The sequence below is a fragment of the Carettochelys insculpta genome, chromosome 2 (assembly GCF_033958435.1).
Source record: "Carettochelys insculpta isolate YL-2023 chromosome 2, ASM3395843v1, whole genome shotgun sequence".
Taxonomy (NCBI): Eukaryota; Metazoa; Chordata; order Testudines; family Carettochelyidae; genus Carettochelys; species Carettochelys insculpta.
The window spans coordinates 172,281,632-172,298,749 of NC_134138.1; positions in this window are offsets into that span (position 1 = coordinate 172,281,632).

The window sequence follows — 17,118 nt, forward strand, 5'->3', positions numbered from 1 at the left end:
GTTCTGTCTCTACACTTGTTATTTTTTTTTCTGCACTGCCTGGCTCCAACTGCTGCCTCACCACCACGCCACATGGCAACATGGCTGTTGAGGGGATCATGCTTGCACAAGACACTTCCCAGCAGTTTACATTTGTGCATGAATCCCCCTCTTTCTCCCACAGGCGCCACGCAGTCGGCGTCTTTCCTGTGCTCAGCCACGTTACATGGGTAGCCCCCGACCCAATAAAAGGACGTGCCTGCCATTTGGAACTGGCCATGCTGCCAGGCAGCACATGTCCTAATCTGCGTGTGTTCAGGGCTCTAAGGGCAGGAAAGAAGTTCAGGGGCTTGCAGCCACTGGAGGGAAGTCTCCCTCAGCAACTAAGATATTTGGGGGCTTGCAGTGACCAGCATGAAGTCTCCCCCAGTGGCTAAGATAATAGGGGGCTTGCTGCTAGCAGGAGGAAGTCTTCCCCGGCAGCTAGGATAGTCGGGGGGACCACTTCAACTGGCCCCCCCACTGTGACCCCCACACCACTACCAAAGGACCACTGGTGCTTGCAGCCACTGAGGGGGAGTCTCCCGCAGCAGCTAAGGTAAGCGGGGATACCACTTCAGCTACTTCAACACTCCAAGTGGCTCTGCAGCCACAGACCACAGCACCCCCCTGCACCCCACCAAAAATGTTTTTGGAGCTTGCTGTCCATTGCAGCCACCTGCTGGGTTGATAGTTCGGTTCTAAAATCTTTTTGCTAACATCTCCTATCTGTCTTCCGTGCTTTGACCCCCTCGGAAACACAGTGGGGGTACCGCTGAGATTCCGGTTTCTGTTATAAGTTCAGTGTATGATATTTCACCAACATCGCCTGTGCTAGCAATGTCTGTGAAGTGAAGAGAGAAGTCAAAATTCTTTTTTCCTAGATGTTTATATCCTTTTCCTTCTAGCTTTCAGAATAGAGTCTGGGCCCCTGTATTATTTTCAGGGATCACATGCAATGATGGGAGGGGGGGACACTCAGTGGATGGCCAGTAGAGAACACAGTTGTCACACAGAAGCCTCATACTGCACCAGAAAGCCGAAGACTCTCCCCTCAGCAACTCTCCTTTTTTTGAAAAAAACTTTTCTATCTTCTCTTTCTTCAAGCTTTTTGCGGTCCTTGTATTATTTTCAGGGATCAGATGCAATGATGGGAGATGGGATACGCAGTGGATGGCCAGCTGAGAACACAACTGTTGGACAGAAGCCTGATAGTGCACTGGAAAGCCAAAGACTCTCCCTTCAGCAACTCTCTTTTATCAAAAACTTTCCTGTCTTCTCTTTCTCCAAGCTTTTCAGGGTTCCTGTATTATTTTCAGGGATCAGATGCACTCATGGGTGGAGGGACACTCAGTGGATGGCCATTTGAGAATTCAGCTACAGAAGGCAGACATTGCTGTAAACTTTTTTGCCATCTCTGTGGATGTCATACTTTTCCTTCCTTCCTTCCAAAAGGGAAAATGGAAGTTTGCTTACCACAAGAGGGGAACGAGGAAAATGCAATGTAGGAAGATGATCTCAAAGACCAGCGAGCATACCCAGAATGCTACGGGGATGAGGGAACTGTGGGATAGGTTCCCACAATGCACTACTGCAACAGTCGATGTTTGCCAATTGAGCGTGGCAGGAATAAGTCGACTTTGTGAGGAGCACATGGGGAGGTGAGGATGGTCAAATTCAATCTTATAAATTGATTACAAAATTACAAAATTGATAATAATAAATTTGAATTTATCTCATAGTGTAGACACAGCCCTTGGGTGCTGGAGTGGAATCCAATTGTAGTGAGAGGACTTGGTTCCCTTACTTACTATGGGGGAAGACTGTGTTGAAGCCCCTCTGAATGGGACAAAGATGACTGAGATCCATGAGGAGAGAGTATTTGGACCACAGAGATCAGAGCCAAAGCCCTTTTGTATGAGCATTTAACTGTTTTATGGAACTTTCTGTTGCCCCAGAAGTGGTGGCATAAAAGTATGACATGACCCTCCAGCCAGGTCACAAGAAGAGACAGACCAGGGCAGTACTGGAGCAATCGCTGGCAGGAAGCACTAGAGGAGGAAAACCTGCTAGCTCCATAGCCAGTCACAAAGGGTAATGAGTATTCACAGTGCCCAGCCACATTTTGGCAAATCTTCTGGCTTTGTCTGCATCAGTTTTTGATGTCTCTGAAGATAAATAGCTAAAAGGATATCTCATGCCCTCCTCCCCACCATACCTATGGCATAATTGACTCATTTACTACCACCACTTCTTCATCCCTGAGTGTCCTGATGTTTGCTCAGAGTGAGTCAGACAAAGAAAGGATTCTCTGCTGCCTTTTAGTCCCTCACAGTTCCTCAGCGTGATACTGTCTTGTTCATCTGCCCTTTCTTTTGCAATCAGTTCAGGTCAGAGACTCTTACTGTTATTCTCTTTCCATACATATCCCAGTATTAGAAGTCCCCCACTCATTCTTCTGCTCAGGAGAGAATTCAGGCAGGATGAACAGAGCATGAATGATTAAGGGGATTGGTCCCTGGTGTAAAAATCCAGAATAGCTCCATTGATTTACACTAGCTGAGGATCTGGCTCAAGCTGTCCATCAACCATCAGGAGGCTGTTTGACTTCTGGGTCATTGTTGTCATGTATTTTTAAAATGAACATTTTGCCAGTATCAACACACTTGGCTTAAAAAGAGGGAGACATGATGACCGTAATGCGAGTTTCATTATCTTCCTGCTCAACACTCTGAAGAAAAGCGTATTCAGACATTGACCTTTCCCGTTATATCAGTTCATGTTAATGTTTAGAAACAAACAGACTCATTTGGTATATTTTAAAGTAGTTCTGTGTAATTCATTTAACTGCCCAAAGATATTTATACAGGTTGCACCTCCTTGGTCTGGAATGGTCAGAACTTGACTGGTCCTGAACAAGAGAATTTGCTGAACCAGGGAAGGTTCCCTGCCACCTGCCCCAAGCCAGTGCCCCCTGGCCCACTCTACTGGGCTGCTCACCTGCCTGTTGCTGTTGTCCATGTCCCTGGGCTGTAGCTGCTGCCAAGCTACCATCCATGGTGCTGCACCTCCCTTGCCACCCCCACCCCTCTCCTGCTAGGGGGAAGCTGGCTCTAGCCTGTGCTGGGGATGAAACCCAAGCTCTGTGTGGTGCTCCTAGCCCTGCAGGGTGGCTGGGAGAAGCTGGTTCTGGCTCTGGCCATAGCCTGAGGGGCTGCTGGAGGAAGCTGGACCCAGCCCCGCGGGACTGTCGGAAGATGCCAAACACAGTCCTGCCTGGCTGCCCCCACAATGTTGCTGGGGGGATGCAGGCTGTGCTGCAACCCACCCCCCAGGTCTGCCAGAGGACATGGACTGCACCCTCCCGCCCAGCTCTGTGCTCCAGTGAGATCCCTTTTCTGGCAGAATGGGGGATGTGGCTGCACCAGAGCATGCCACTCTAAGGGGTTTCAATCTGTAGACTACGGGAATGATAATATTTAATTATGAATAAGAATATGTTCAACTTCTGCCACACTTTCACCTTTTGTTTTTGATAAAATATCTACATTCATTTTTAAACAGTGTGCTACAACTGTAGCAAGTAATTAATCAAATTATGATAGAAAAAGTAATATAATTTATGTTCTGAGGCGTAACAAAGATGAATGTATGTATTTGTATCTTACCAGCACAAAATCATAAGATATAATTAATGTGGCTGAATTATTTAGTGTTTTATCCATTACTTTTCTCCTGGCTTGGATTTTGGCATCATCCCATTTTCAGTCAATATTCAGTCTAGTATTAGAATTTGACATTTGTATACCCATAACTATAAACATAGACATAATTTATTTATATGTTTAGTTCTGATGATGTGCTGAGTGCTGTCTGAGACACAAAGATAAAGACAGCTCTGTCTCAAAGAGTTTGCAATCTAGATGGATGTGATATACAGACTAACCCACACTTTGTGAGCTATGGCCTTGTGGCTTGAATAGGACAAGCTACAAACACCCTTTAAACATGCAGTAGTGTAGTCTGTGCTCAAAAACAAACAAACAAACAAAACAAGCAACATCCATTCAACATCAGTGACCTCACCCATGAAATTCTTCTTTCAAATGTTTCTTTCATGAGCAAGGCTGCTGGAATCTCTACAGCATGTGCTTTTTTCCTGAATCCTAGCCAGCCAGGGTCAAGACCAGGTACAGTGAATGTTCTGGTTGCTCTGAAGGACAGTCCTCTGGCTTTGACATATGTGAAATGTCCATACAAATATTATTTGACTATTGGCACTGTGAGCCAAGGGAGCTGATTTACCCATGTGATATCAATAGATAGCATTCTGCTAAACTGGTTGTGCTCTTTTCAAAGGACACACTTCATCCTTTTAGGAGGCCCTCACTTATGGTTGTCACCCCTCCAGGAGTGTCCTGGACTCATCTCCCAGAATCAGCATCAATCTCCTGGTGACTATTGAAAGTAATCCAGAAGATTTTTAATAGGATATTGCCTCATGCAGGGAATAAAATCTCCCAGAATAGCTTTAGTCAAAGTTGGCAACCCTAACCTCACTGGTAAAGTCTGATGCTTCCTTTTCAAATCTATGACAGGGTGGTCAAACTTACTGACCTTCCAAGCCACATATGACAATCCTCAGAGACCCAAGACACACCTGATGAGGTTTGGGACTTCAAGCCCATGGGAGCCACCTACCAGGGCTCAGGGCTTCAGGCCCGATCTTGCTGAAGCCCTCTCCATTAGGCCCAAGGAGCTTGAAGCCCCGAGATGCCCCTCCTCACTGGGTAGAGGCCCCTACTCCCACACGCCACTCCTGAGAAACCACCTCCCCCATGTCTGGTGAGTGGAGAATATGGGAGGCATGGAAGAACTCTGCGAGCTGCACTTTACCTGTAAAAGAGACACATGCAGCTTGCACGTTGTGGTTTAGCCACCCTTGCTATTTGAGGAAGTTAGAAGTGAATATACAGTTCTGTGGACTATGATGACACAGTATGTAAATAAGCTCAGCTCTATCTCTCCCGCTTGATGTCCCAGGTTCTGTAGAAAATCGGAACACAGGTCTTCCAGACCACTTTGGTTCAATCTGAGCAAAAGAGTAGTAATTCTAATTAGCAGAGAGAAGTGCATTGAAAACATTGCATGAACGATAAATTCATTGTCAAATTAATTCCAGGGAAGGGCAACAAAACTGCTTAGGGTGCTGGGACACATGAAGTAGGAGGTCAGGCTGAGGGAACTGGGCTTTTTCAGTCTGCAAAAGAGGACCATGGGGGAGGGAGGGATTTGATAGTAGCCTTCAACTACCTGAATGCAGGTTCCAAGCAGGATGGAGAGAGGCTGTTCTCAGTGGTGGCAGATGACAGAAAAAGGAGTAGTGGTCTTAGGTTGCAGTGGGGGAGGTTTGGGTTGGATATTAGGAAAAACTGTTTCACTGGAAGGGGGATGGAATGTGTTGCCTACGGAGGTGGCACAATCTGTCTCCTTAGAGGTTTTCAAGGCCAAGGTTGACTAAGCCTTGACTCAGATGATTTAGTTGAGGTTGATCCTGCTTTGAGCAGAGGGTTGGACTCAATGACTTCTTGAGGCATCTTCCAACCCTACGACTCTATGATTCTATTAAGGTAGCTGCTACCCAGCTGTCAAACCTCGCTGCTCCTAGACTCCATTGGAACGGAAGTGACACAAAAAGCCTTCTTCCATCTATAAGCAGCAGGAACTGTCCCACTATCTACAAGTTGAAGCTTGGCTATTCATATGCAGCATATCTGGGACTGACCAGAAAAGTCTCATGTTGTATCACTGCAGCTGATAAAACAAGCAGTAGCCCACTTGAAAAGCAGAGCAAGCTAACAGGAGGCCCCATTGGTTATTTATGTAGTTCTGGGTCCATTTTCAAAGCCCCAAATATACTGTTTTCTGGTTCTCAAAGATATCTTCTCTGGATCCCAGAGTGGCAGCCACAATGAATAAGAAGGTTTCAATTTATGGAGTTCATGGCATACTTCACAGGGACCAGGAGTTGAAGGTGGCTTCATGCAGAGATCTGGCTGAGTGCAAAGGCTGCAACTTTCATGCAACAAGGTAAGATCAACCTCTTCAGGCAAGCACCTGCATAACAGTTAGACAGAATTACTGGATTCTCCTGGAACACGACTGACCCTTTGAACCAGAATTTCTGTACGAGGTTGAAATGGCTGGTGAGCAGGACACCGTTCCTTGTAGACAAGAGTATATGTAAAGAAGGCTTAGTTGCGACTACATCATGGCCCTTGTTCCCCGTTCCTTCATTGCTGTGCTCATCACAGTGAAGAGACAAAAAATAACATTACATTGTCATTACACCTCTCAAATTCTTGGCAACACCAGAGCCATCAGCATAAGTTAGAGCAGACTTGAGGGTACTCCAATTTGGACTCTGTCTGTCTATAATAACCCTCCAGAAGCTATTTGCCTATCAAGAACACCTGAATTGCTGCAGCTCTCTGACAGGGACCCATGCCACTCCAGATGGCTCGTCTATTATAGGGGCCAGCATGGAGCTCTTCTGTTAGCTTTACCCTAATCTGGGAACCCACTGATCACAAATGTATTACCTGGGGTCCAGTTTTGTCCCACTTTACACCACAGACACTGGGTACAGGAACCATGGTAGAACACAGAATCAGGACCTGTATTAGAAAAAACAGTGGTACTCTAAAGCATAGATTCCTTTTTTGTCCCAAAAGAGGAATTATCTGACGTACACAATGTCACATGCAGCACACTGCAATGCCAAGTATCAGAAGGGTAGCCGTGTTAGTCTGGATCTGTAGCAGCAACGAAGGGTCCTGCGGCACCTTATAGACTAACAGAAAAGTTTAGAGCATGAGCTTTCGTGAGTTAACTCACTTCTTCAGATGCTGGTCCTGGAAATCTGCAAGGCCAGGTATAAATAGGCCAGAGCAAGGCTGGGGATAACGAGGTTAGCTCAGTCAGGGTGACAATACAATTCAGCCTGCCTGACTGAGCTAACCTCGTTATCCCCAGCCTTGCTCTGGCCTATTTATACCTGGCCTTGCAGATTTCCAGGACCAGCATCTGAAGAAGTGAGTTAACTCACGAAAGCTCATGCTCTAAACTTTTCTGTTAGTCTATAAGGTGCCACAGGACCCTTCGTTGCTACTGCAATGCCAGTTATCAGTTAAATTAGTGCTCTACAAAAAGATGTCACAAGAATTCACTTATACTATTTCTTGGGGGTGCACTGTCCCATCTAGGTTTGTCATGGGCTGTGACTTAAGGACATGAATCTACTACCAATTGTGCAATGGAGAGAGCTTGAATAATGGGAAGCATTCAAAGCAAGTTAATTTAAGATGATTCTTTGCAGGTTATATTAGGGCAGGTTAGTAGGTGGTGTTGCAATAACTCCCACACAGCATTAAAGCCAAAAGTAAACAAAAGCATATAGTTTTGCATATACCTTAAGGATTTCAAATGTTTGTTTCTAAAATTGGCTGAGCGCCAGCCCACCCTTGCAACTTGTCATTGAACAATGTTTAATATATTGAACTGTGTTTCATTTATTACAACCACAGGGATGCTTTAAAGCATGAAATGCATTACATCATCAAGAAATTAATGCCCACAAAGGCTGAAGTCTCTTGCTGTTGCTCTCATGACTGCAGCCATTAAATGAAATGATCAGGTTTTGATTGTACCTGCAATCACTGTATCATATCTCTGCTTGAGTCACTGACACTGGCAAAATATTTTACAGGCTGTTCGAGGTTCCAAAAAAGTAACAAATTAATCATGTACTGTCTAGAAGTGGACTGAGGACATTGACCTTAATGAAGACAAACCATAAAAGATCTTTCTCCATAAGCTCCCTAGGCTGCTGCACTGTACCTCTCCAATTCTCCAAGCTCTTATGTTCACAGTGAGCCTGACAACATTACCAGCACTGCACAAGTTCTCAAATTTCTAGTAAAAAGCTGCTGTAACACTGCCAAACATAAGTAATAAGAATGCTTCTTAAAATGCGACTTGGTCCTGGGCTTGCCAGGGACTGAGAGCATGACACAGAAGGACCAGGAGAAAAACAGAATTTGAAGTTTTTTTAATCAGTTCTCCTGAAGCTAAAACAGGCAATTTGAGAATTGTCTTCATACAACAGCATTCATCAAGGATCAGTCATGATGGTTTATCAGCCCAAGTGCTTCCAAATCAGTTGTTCAAAAGCAGTCTATTGGAATCTATGCAATGTAAATCTTTTCTTCCCCCAACATATGCCAGCATTCACAGCTGCCAAAATGTGGGCATAGTCCTGTTTCCAAAAATAAAATACAGCCATAGCCAGTGTGCCCCTCACTTCACCCTTGGTCACAACTGTCTTACAGGACATCTGTGAAGAATTCGACGCACTTAGAATATTAAGAAAGGCTAGAAAAGGGAAGAGAATGCTGTAAATTGTTAATAACTTGTGAACTGTTGTGGTATGGATGAGACAATAGAGCAGAATTGGACTTGAAAAACTAATACCATCTTAGTTCCAAAATATGGGGCTCCAGATCCTCAGCTAGAGGATTCAGTGGCACTATACTGATTTACATCATCTGAGGATCCTGCTCTGTGTGTGTGTGTGTGTGTGTGTGTGTGTGTGTGTGTGTAGAAATACAAATTAGCATGTTAAACTGCAGGGTCATGTGACAACCCAAATGTATCAATCCCCGTTAATCAACTCACCTGTACCCTCCACACTGGTCCAGCATCACCAGGATTTATTGAAAGATGCAATATGTCGCCCCAACCAGGCCCCACTCAGTGGGAAAACATGAGGGCTACAACTGTGTCTGGCATCAGGGTGAGGGAAGGCTCCTTTCACATTCCCCTTATGTAACTACAGCGGGCTTTGCAATGGCCAAGAAAAACACACACACACATACACAAAGGCAGAGGTCCACAACCAAAATAGCAGGAAGAGGCATTTTTTTCCGAATTTGGTAAAAAACTCAATAGTTCAAGAGCAGCAATGCATGTGGATACAAGACAGTCCATAATAAATACATCAAACCATAATTTTTCTAATTCTTATTTTAAGAATGACTTGTAACGTGATATATGTTTACTGCATGATGTTCACAAACCTTTTGCATATTCTATTTCCTCACACTTTACATGTGTGTGTTTGTACCACTATCTTCCTGACTTTCATGCCCAAACCTGTCTTTCTCTGGAGGACTCTAGATTCTGAACAATTTCATTTTTGGTTTTGAAATCACTGTACAGCTGCTCTGCTACTTTGATAAAGCACTCTTTTATGTATTCACCATCTGTGAATGGCTCTCCTTTTTTCATGATCTCTTGAGTTGCCACAAAACTAGCCACAGTTATATTACTTGGTGATTTCACCCATTTAGTGAACTTTTTCTTACTTTGCTCTGCTTTGTGTAACAAACAGCGACTCCATGCCTTTTGGGGTTTTTTTTTTTTGGCATCTCCAGCTGGATACTGATCAGCAAAAGTAGTGTGGTTTTTGAGAAAATGCCTCTTGAGGTTGCATTTCTTGTTGGTGGTGAATTTCTCATTGCAAATGAGATATAAGGGGAGTCCAGTCAAACTCAATATAAGTGCAGAGGATTGGGTCCTTTCTGTTTGAAATTCTCTGTCTTCATCTTCAATTTTCCTCTTTTTTGAAGCCATTCCAAACCCACTTTAATTATGATAATTTTACTTCGTGTTTAATTTCAGTTTCCGTTCTTAAAATGAGTGTTGCCCTTCACAGCAGGAATGCCACGAAGCTTCCTTTTCAAAATCAAGATTTTATTAGCAATACAATCAAAACAAAAATACAGGATCATACCCCACCATGCACTGCACATATTAAAGGGGGAGTTATCCAACCTTTCGAGATCACGTATTGTTTGCAATTCAGATATGAGTTGTTCGTTGTTGGACTTTTAGGCAGTCACATTTTATCAAAAATAGCCAGGAGGACTTTTTTTCACTTTACAATTATAGCATCAGGAGCCACAAAGAACTCCTTAAATAGCTGCATATGGCACCAGAGCCACAGGTTGCAGACCCCTGCACAAGGGTGTATAGCTTCAGACAGAAGATCCTACATAATGGTTTTCTCCTTTTCTCCCATCTCCTCCGGTTTCCTGCATTGTTTCTTTGCTCTGCTGCTCCCCTTTGCTCATGCTGGCAGCTGCAACAGTGTGAAAAGTGCTTGGCATACTGACCTCTGAAATATGAGCTCCAGACACTCCAGAGGCTGAACCATGGGTGCTGTTGCTGCCCCACAGTTAAGTCAAGCAGCACAGAAAAGGAGCAAAACAGGAGCTAGAGTAGATAGGAAGGATGAGGTCTTTGAAAGTCCTTTTGCTAAACGAGGGCACATGAGCAGGTTTGTTACTTGCTCATCCCGTTCTCCATATTTTTATGACCATCTCTTCAAAAGAGGATGTCTGGATATGACATTCTCTGGAACCTACCAATGGTGCTCTTTGTGTTGGCCAGGGTCAGTTATCCCTAAAGATCAACCTGAGCACCTTCCCAGGGCTGCTTGTTGGTTTAAACACCAAGCTCCAGACTTGAACTCAGATTCTGCTGAGTTTCCAAGACCCTGTGGTGCCTATCACCTTCCACCATACCTCCGTTGCATTGTGAACATCCTGCTGTACGTGTGCAGAACCAGACAATGTGGAATGTATAATGGGGGTTTCCATGGCAGCTGAAGAGAAGGCTGCAGAGCTGAGCATTGTCATTTGTCTTTGTGGCTATGGAAAATCAGAGGCCTTGGAGACTGATTTCAGTGGGACAAGGCTCAAACTTTGAATGAGATTAAGAACTCAAACTCTCTTAAAGGTCACTTGAATTCTAGCTTAAAAATTACTGCTGTTCTTTGTTAAATATTCAGTCTATCTATGGGCTTGATCCTGAAAGGTACTGAGGTAATCCATTCTCATGGGATTCTGTTGAGGAGACTTTATGGAGACAGGTCCTTTAGTTGTATATGATAAGCATTTGACTACGCTATTGATATTAACTAACAGCTGGCCTGCCTGCGTGTGCGGGGTGGCGGCAAGTAAACAGTTGCCTTGTATCCTTTAAATCACTGCAGGAGCCTGGGCAGTGCTAAAGGCTGAGGGTAGTGGGGGGCATAGTGTGCTCCAGGTGGCACTGAGGACTGGCTGCCCTCAGCCATGCCCCTTCCACCCTTGGGTCTGCCTCTTCTGAGAGTACAAAGCCAGCTTCCTCCACCTTGTCCAGGTGCCCCTGGAGGCCATCGGGTCTCCTGGCTAATAGAGAAGTGGAGGGAAGTGCAGTTTGTCATGGCCTGAAAGGCATTCAGCTGCACCTAATAAAAAGAGAATAGTCACTGGTGGTTGCTGTATTTAAATACTCTTCCCTCAAATCTGCACCATAAGGGAAATCTGTACCGACATCTCCCTAATCTAATATGTAGGGTGCATCTACATTAGACCCTTATTTTGAAATCAGTTTTGAAAGGAGCCCAATTTTGAAAGAGGCCATGGAGCGTCCACACACATAATGGCCTCTTTCGAAATTGTTTTCGGCAAAAAGGGGTGTGCATTTCACACTCGCTCTTCCAATCTGATTTCAGGAAGAGTGGCCCCCTTTCAAAATAGAGTTTTGAAAGAGGGCATGTGTAGGTGCCCCAGGGCCGCTCTTTCGCAATAGCGGGTCCTCCATGGCGATGGCTGCAGGGAGCACGGAGACACTCTTGGAAGCCCCAGCAGGGGTCTATGGTCTCCAGGGCCAGCTGCTTAAAGCTGCAAGGACCCAGAAAGCCCATGCAGGAAGCTGAGAGTGGGCCCAGAACCTCAGGAGCACAAGCTGTGACCGGCACACCCTCCAGCAGCTTTGAGCCTGCAGCCAAACAACCCACTGGCCAGAGGGCGAGCCCCGCACAGTCCCAGGACCCCCATGAGGCCCCCTCCACCCAGCCTGAGGGGTTGCTGTAGGCAAGCCAGGGCCAGAAAAGGAGGGGCCTCTCCTGAACAGAGGCCGAGATCAGAGACCTCCTCCGCCCGTTGACTGACAAAGATGTGCTCCTGCACAGCACCAGGCAGCCCCCGAATGCAGCAGCCTTTGATCAGCTGTCGCTGGGGCTGTGGAAACAGGGACACCCCCAGCACACAGCAAATCAAATATGCTCAAAAGTCAAGGAGCTCAAGCAGGCCTACAGTGAGGCCATGGGTGCCTACAGGCAATCAGGGGCAGGGGCCGCCCTGAAGTGTCCACACTACTGGGAGTTAGACTGGCTCCTCCACCCCAAGTACACCCCTGAGCCAGTGGCAGTGGTCGACACAGCCAGCCCCCAGAGAGACCCCGAGGCAGAGGCACACGACCATCCAGGACCATTGGGCTGGACCAGGGTGGAAGAGCAAGAGAGCACCTCGGAGGACGAAGGCCCCCTAAGTAATCGCCATCACCTCTGGCTCTCCCATCCAGGCCGCCTCGAGGCAGGTGTCCTTAGATCAGTTCTCCTGAGCCCTGGGTAGGTAACGTGCGGATTGGGCAGCCCAGGCCAGGTGGGGTGCCCTGTCCTGCATCCCCCAGCCTCGTCCCAGACGCAGGAGTGGCAGCACCCACACCTGTGAACAGCACCACTGCCAGGCCAGTCCCATTTCGGGTGCAAGCACTCTGTCCCTGGTACAGGTGAAAGGGGAGGTCCATAGTTGGGGGTCCAGTTGAGGTGGTCCTTCCCTATGGTGGCAGCAAAGCCCCTAGTATCTTAGCCACCGGGGTAGACTTCCCCACAGCAGCAGCAAAGCCCAGAATATCTTTCCTGGCTTTGGAGCCCTAAACGCACAACTGGGAGCATTGTCAGCACCAAACGACAGGCACACTCTTTCATTGGGTTGGGTTGGGGGCTACCTCATGATGTGGCTGACAGTGGGAAAGACCCAGACTGTGTGGTGCCTGTGGAGGAGGGAAGGGGGTTCGAACACAAATATAAACTGCTGAGAAGAAGTTTCTCAACATTTTATTCAAGCACGACCCCCAGCAGAGCCTTGTTGACACGTGGTACAGCGGGGCATGGGCTGGCTCCACGCAGCATAGAAAAAAATAGCAAGTATACAGTCAGAGCCGTGAACTCCCGGCAGGGGCTATCGGAATGGGCAGGTGCACTTACAGCGCTAATAGCATAGAAAGAAAGAAGCCATTTCTCAGGCTGTCAAACTAATCTGAGCCCACAGCTAAAGGCTCACTGCTCCCACCTGGAAATTCATGGTCTTCCTGTTACTGGAGAGTAGCAGCCAGAGCAGAGCACTGAGAGAGGCATTGTGGGTCACATACAGGACACCTCTGGAGGCTAATAAATTTGCTTTGAAGAGGTGGCGCTTCCACACTTGCCTTTAATCGAACTTCTGAATTTGAGCTTGATGCTGTACCCGTCAGGTAACTGCAATTTTGTATTCTCGAGATTACCGCACCTGAAATTGAGCTAATGGTCTTTACAGTGAAGGCAGTCACGTGGTACAATCAAGTTAACTGAATTAAATTTGAATTTATCTCGCGGTGTAGGCACAGCTCCACTGGCCCAGTACCAGCCTCTCCTACCAGTCCCTGCTGCTGGGGTGGCTCCAGAGGAGCCAGAGGGGATGGGAAATGGGTTGAAGCAGTTGGCCTGTGGCCAGGGCCTGCAGGATCCCACTGGAGGAGGTTCATGGGCAGGATGACCATTGCCTTCTGGGACCCAGGGTTGGTGGAGGCGTCAGCCTCAGGCAGCTGCTGGCATTCCGTGCGCTGTGGCATTTCCTCAGAGCCTGGTCTCTTCAGTGCTCTGTGTGTGCAGGGTGGGTGTGTTTGGGAGGGTCACTGTAAGGGGGCCACTGGCTCTGAAACCTGGAGGGATTTGTCAGCCCTGGAGACCCGTGCATGGCGTTTCCTGGCTTGTTCTTTCGGAAGGGCTCACATTGCTGTGGGACCTCTTTCGAAACAGTGGTCCAGTACAACAATCCACTTTGTGTGTGTGTGGCTGCATCCTTTCGATAGCCCTTGTTTTGATTTAGATTTTCAGAGTTCCAGCTTTTGAGATTTGTGTGTAGTGTAAACACAGCCATACAGCCAATGTATCCTGAAAGAACAGCCCAGACATCTTTTATCAAAGCAAAACAATTTAATTACAGCCTGATCTTGCAGAGAGCATTCTCCTGTCTTCAGTATGATAATTTTGTGAACTGGCATTTTTCTTTATTTTTTTGTTTTCAGTCTGCACGTGGGTGGAAAATAACTCTCTTTAAAAATGAAACAGAACTGAGAATGAAATGAAGAGAGTAAGGGATGCTTTTGTATAACAGCCCAAAAGTAAGTAAGGAAATAATATGGTATCCCATTTCATGGACTGGAAACAAACTTCACCTTTTTGGCACTTCACCATTGGATGAGAATTAAATTACACAGCCTACCACAAGTTATACCTCAATATAAGGCAAAGAAATAGTGGGAAAGATGTGTTATAAATTGCTGACATATTCTGTGGCCAGCTGCTAGCAAAAAAGACATATTTGAAATGTGGCGATTGAGATTTAAAGCAATTATTAGTCAATTTATAAACTGTCTGAAGTCTAAAAATTCTGATCTAGAGCACTAGCTTCAGCATGACACATCTGTGTTCTGCTGCCTGACATCCCATAGCTACTATTCATCAGCTAACCACATAAAATGCAGCATAACTGGAGCCAGTAAAAACTTCCCTAAAAACTAAAATCCATTTTCCATTTCAGAGTGGTATAAAATCCCATTAAATAGAGCTGATGCTCACAAGGGACACACTTAAATTCACTGCCAATTTACAAACAGGAATTTTAAGTAACTTGAGAATGCACGCACAACTTTTTTTATGCCTGGAGAGGCTGTGGCATTGATTCTCCATTGCCCTGTGCCTTGTACAGTCATTTATCTTAGGGTTTTTTTTCTTCACTCATGTTGAGACCGTATTTTGCTTAGTTCTGTAGGTCAGACCAGATACAGTTCTTGGATTACAGTTCCTGCATATCTGGTCTCCTGTTTCTTAGGACCATCATCTTGTTCAGCTCTAAACCTGTTAATGGTGACACCCTGAGAGTAGCAACTTGTACAATTTTGTTAGATATTTGTTTCACAAGTCTAGATTTTCAGCTAGAGGTTCACCATTTAGGTTGTTCTCCCTCACTCTGAGGAGACAACCAGGTTCTGGCTACTGAGAATTTTTGGCCAAGACTTGAAGTAGGTGAACTTCCAGTTTTGGATTAAACAGCTCTTCCATCATTTCCAAGAGTCCCTAGCAGGACAATATGCACGCTGCACCAGCCACCCCTTAAAACCAATAACTACTCCCATCATTTAAGTGCAAGTTGGAAATGAGCAAATGTCCATCATGTCACCTTACACCATGAACTAGGTCCTCTGGTAGCAAGGCCTAACAAGTCTGTGGGCTGCAGCCATTTCCCACTCCATGCCATCCAAATGGTTCTAAGGAGTGTATCTCCACTTTTTCTTTGTCTCTCCAGACTGTCAGACAACTACAGCTGCTATTCAGTACCCTACAGTGTTTTCTCCCATCCTAAATGGGTTTAATTTGGAGTTTTTTCTTCTCACAGGTAGGTTGCCTGCCATGGCTAAAGGGTCCCACCTGGTTTAAAGCAGCCTGGCTTTAAGTATCAAACACTTGCCTTTCACAGAGTCACTGTTTTGTCTAGAACATCTCTGCCACAAGGATGCAAGCAGTATGAATTTGATCTTCAGACATTATGTACCACACTGGCCCAATGGAGCATTTCATAGGAATGGGGAACTCACCTTCAGACCCAAGTTAGGTCATGGTGACCAGAGTACCTGTCAGTTTTATTTCTGGGGCTGCCAAAGACCTATTTTGAAACCTTTCTGCACCTCAGCATACCCCTTAATAAATGGCACAATTGAACCTGGCTACTGTACCTCATGGGATTGTGATACTTACAGATTCAGTGATTTATAAAGCCAATGGGAACCCATTGTCATTATCTAGTCTGACCAATAGCATAAGTCAAGCCTGCACTTCGTTGAATATGCCGTTTGATCTACAGCATACCATTTAGAACCAAGCTTGATATTAAAAAATGCCAGTGATGGAGAATCTGCCACAAGCCTTGCTAAGTTGCTTCAAAATGTAATTACCCTCACTGTTAAAAAGTAGTGCTTTATTTCATTTTTGTATTCGTTACCATTTGGATGAAAGGCAAAATCTAGAAATGCTGGGTCTGACCACCCCTGAGCTTTGGGAAGTTATGACTTCATCCTTATTTTCATTTTCTCAATTTACTTTCTATTTGTTCTGCCTGTCCCCCAAGTCTCCTGTTTCCTCGCCATTCAGCAATGCTTCTCTATACTTCTTCACCCACAAAACCTTCTCCCCCTACCCTAGAGATGGAGGCTTGTATCTGAAGACCTGGCTACCCCATTTCCTGTTTGGGCCACCCACAGAGACACATCAGCTGGGTTGCCTGCAGGGACCACCCACAGAGGTTCCTTTAAGTAATACGATAATTATACTATGAATGAAAACTCCAGCAGAGCTACTGTGGTATTATTATTGCTCAGTAAAGGAACCAGTCTGCGCTGAACCACATCACCCCTTCTGGTAATGTGACTAGGTCAATCACAGTTCCCTAGCTAGTCCTTTTCTTTCTATAATCTCCATTTTAGCTCTGGCCAGGTAAACCTGCTGAGGTCTGGATGTTGATCTGGGATCTCGCTGGAAAAGTTGAAACCAACCTGAATGCATTGGCACACTAGTATATATGCCTTCACGCCTTGGCAATAATTCTATGGAGCCCAGGTTCTCGTGTTAGAATGAAAGGGGCAAGGGAGGGCATGGCCACATGGCAGCATGGTGCCCTTCTCTTTTCACCTTCTGAAGTGTTGCTGGCGTGCAGAGCTCTTCTTGGATGTTACTTACATCAGGGAGAAGGCTCTGTGTATCCCCTGGCAACAACCTCTTGAATCTGTTAGGAGTTTCTGAATCTTGGGGTGACATTCCTATATTATTTTTCCAATAAATATTATCTTTATTTTTACTTCAGTAGCATCTAGGAATGCCACCATGCTAGGCACTGT